Source organism: Halyomorpha halys, unplaced genomic scaffold, assembly GCF_000696795.3.
Source record: "Halyomorpha halys isolate HHAL.00 unplaced genomic scaffold, Hhal_1.1 Scaffold755.1, whole genome shotgun sequence".
NCBI classification, from domain to species: domain Eukaryota; kingdom Metazoa; phylum Arthropoda; class Insecta; order Hemiptera; family Pentatomidae; genus Halyomorpha; species Halyomorpha halys.
The window spans coordinates 400,314-403,818 of NW_027108003.1; the positions used below are offsets into that span (position 1 = coordinate 400,314).

The window sequence follows — 3,505 nt, forward strand, 5'->3', positions numbered from 1 at the left end:
CAAGTAAGTGTTGTAGCAATCGGAATCTACGAGCAGTTTCTTGTCGTTTCAGTCTTGTGTGTGGATTCCAAGTAAGTCTCTTGTCAAGATGGAGTCCTAAACTTTATAAAATAAAAATTACTTAACGGTTGTAAAAATTAATATAAATTATGTATACGTGATAAAATGATTCAACAGAAAAAGAACGTCTTCATTTTTATCTCATTCATGCCAACCGTGCATCTCGAGCTCTGCACCGTCTGAACTAGAGTGCTATGAGGGGTTGATGGTACTAGCTGTGAGTGATGTGAATTATGAAAGTTTCAATTGTGCTCCTGGTCAGAAACGTTACGATACTACCGAATTATTAATACTTCATTTATCGACATCGATACTTAATACATATTTAGGGAATCGATCAATGATTTTTTTTAAAAAATCGATACTTGTTGCTTGCGGTGGTCGATTGCTAACAAAAAAACCTTGTCTTTAAAAAGTTCAGTTTTTAAATAGAATATTAAATAAAATGAACCAAAAACGAACGAGAGGTGGTCATTTTTCGAAAAAATATCATTAGCAAAATGACCCTATAAATAGAAATTATAGTTTATCTTCGAAAAAACAAACTGATCTAAAACCTAACAATAATAAACTATTCTGCTCCTACCTGGAGTATATCTGGGATTGTAACTATAAAAAATCGGAGGTTCTTCAAAGCATGGGTTTGAGGATAGTTACACCAGAATTTCAATGCTGTATGACTTACAGTTCCGAATACAAAACTGTACCCACATTGACACAAAACATTTTCTCCCCGAATCCAGTTTCCGACAACCCTTTAATATAAGAAATAGAAGTCTACGAAGACACCGACACCGACAAATATACCAAACATATACTAAGAGACAAGACGTGGATATTGTTAAAATATATAAATATAACATATATATTTTTATCAAGCGTATTAATTCTTTATTTGTTCATTATTTATGATTTAGGTTATTTACTTTATTTTTTTTAAAATTTCCTACTGTTAAAACTAGAAATATGTATAAAACTGAAATTAAAATCATCCCGCTGTATCATCGATAAGGTATTGATGTATCAATTGTAGCCTTTTAACAATCCGTAATCAATAAAAACTATTATGTAAAAATAACTTTTCAAATTATCGGAAGGGAGTATCGTGTAGAATGGAATGTACCGAGATATGGACAGAATCTATACCGTATAACTATCAGACGAAAAATATCGATACTTTCTTTTATTTTTCATAAAGATTTTGTAAGTGTTTATAAAATCATTCACTATCATAATTTTATTTATACCTTCATCGCCTCTATCCAAGAGCCATCACACAATCCCTTAATTGTAATTTCAACTTGGATTTCATTAGTGCGTATTTTTGTTGTTGTTTTCCTATTATGGTGAAATAATTCCATTTTATTTTGGATAATAATCCATAAAAAGCAATATCGATCAAGCATATCTGCTTTTTGCAGGGATTAACATTGGGAAGAAGAAAGGAATATTTTTTTTTTCCAACTTCCAATCTTTATTTCCAGCTAATACAACATATAAAAGACATAATAATTACAATAAATAATAAAATGTAAATTACAATAAAAATAATAGACATTAATAATTATAAATAAATAATTAATAAAAAATAAATAATATAAATAAATAAATAATAAACATAAAAAAATAAGTTACATAAATGGCAAAGGAACACTTTTTTTTCAAACCTCCTTATTTTTTTTTTATATGGTTACAGAATACATAATAATATAATGCAATACATTATACATATACAACTTACATTATATCTTCGTTTGCCGTAAAGAAATACTCAAAATTAAGAGTGCTGTTTAATAATTGATGGTAACTTTTGACTAATGAGAACGGACTTATATTGCTAACTAATGGAAATAAGGATAACTTTATAATTATCCTTTAGTTCGATAATACGCCAGGTATTTAAGACTTGAGAATTTGTTTCTAATATCCTGATTAAATTCCATTCAAACTGTAACAAATGTTAATGAAAGTGAAAAAAAAAAAGAAATAAGGAGTAATGTATAGGGTTTATTTTCTGTTTCACTCGATACTTTAAGGAAATTCGGCCTTCAAAGGATGTCATTAGAGCTGAAACGCTAGGGAGGAATCAATTTGGGCCGATAGGGCTACGGTTAAGGGAATATTGAGTTGGCTTTGATGAAGCTGAGTTACACCGCCGGCTCTCTTCTCTCGTATATACCAACTTAGTAAGCTCATTTACCTATTTCTAACTTAACTTTACTTTGTTTCTGTTTTACTGCAAACTACTTTAAGCTGGTTTATCAGATTATTAGTAATTATATTTTTTTAAACCAGATTTAATACTCTCTAGTGGTTCGAACGCATTTTCTAGAAAAACTCTTTATGATCTCTTTCTTTAATATATTATACGTATGTTATATTTTTACATTAGGTTTCCTATAAGTTGTATTTTTAAAAATAAAGTTAATACTCACTTTAAAAAAAAAGTTCATTTCCCGTTAAAAAATTAGGGCGAAAAAGTTGAAGACATATAGGATGAACAGGAGTAATTGTGACCCCCAAAAAGCAGTAGGTGAATTTCAATCATCATTTGCAGGGCAGTGAGCTTAGTTATACTTACCCTTCTCTCCCTCCCCTCCTCTCCGAAATTTAGAGCGTTCCCAACCCATAGAATTCCGCGGGCCATTTAACCAGATATTGAACCATGTGCGGCCCACCCCCACTCTCTACTTGTAGCAAAGGGTCCTCGTCGAAAAATATTTGAAAATTAGGTTGCTTAAAAGTGCATTTTGAGTCACTTTTATTGGTAATTTGTCTTTTAAATCATATCAGCATACACACAAACATGAGAAAAGGTAATAAGTAAATTAGTTCTGACAATAAATCTTCACAAAATATGTGTTGCCAGACCCTCCGAGCCGATCCTTCGGCTCTCGCGGACCACCGGTTGGGCTACTACTAATTTATCGGGTCTATTATGGATTATCTGAATTTGCAAACCTTCGTACCTATATTGTTTGCAGCGATTAAATTCATTATACTGATCACATAATATAAGTGAACGTATATTAAAACTTACAAGTGTTTGTGCGTACAATCGCCTTTCGTACTTAAGCCACAGCAAAATGATCGAAATATCAAGATTTACAACTAAATATTTACTTTCATTAACCAATATATGAAATTCATTTCTACTCAAAGTAGAATGATAATTGTAAGTCGCTTCTGATTTTTACAATAACAAACACTAATAATATTTTCACTACCCAAGTATATTAGCATATGCTATGTGATTGTTATGGGTTGTCCATGACTTATGGAGAAACTGTACTGTAGTTGCACAAATCCAGTTATTTCCTTAAGTAAAAAACAAATAGTCTAGCGTAAATTTGTCTTAAAGGCCACGAGGGATCATTATTGAAGAAATTTTAAACTTCTTCTAGAAGATCGATCCATATTAAGATAATATATATATATATATATA

At 30.6% G+C, this 3,505-nt stretch overlaps 1 protein-coding gene across 3 annotated transcripts in view; it reads left to right on the forward strand.

Annotated features, from left to right (window-relative positions):
- The window catches only part of LOC106685918 (F-box/LRR-repeat protein 16), a 356,715-nt gene that overhangs the window by 102,764 nt on the left and 250,446 nt on the right, over window positions 1–3,505 (forward strand). The gene's annotated exons all lie outside the window — the stretch shown is intronic.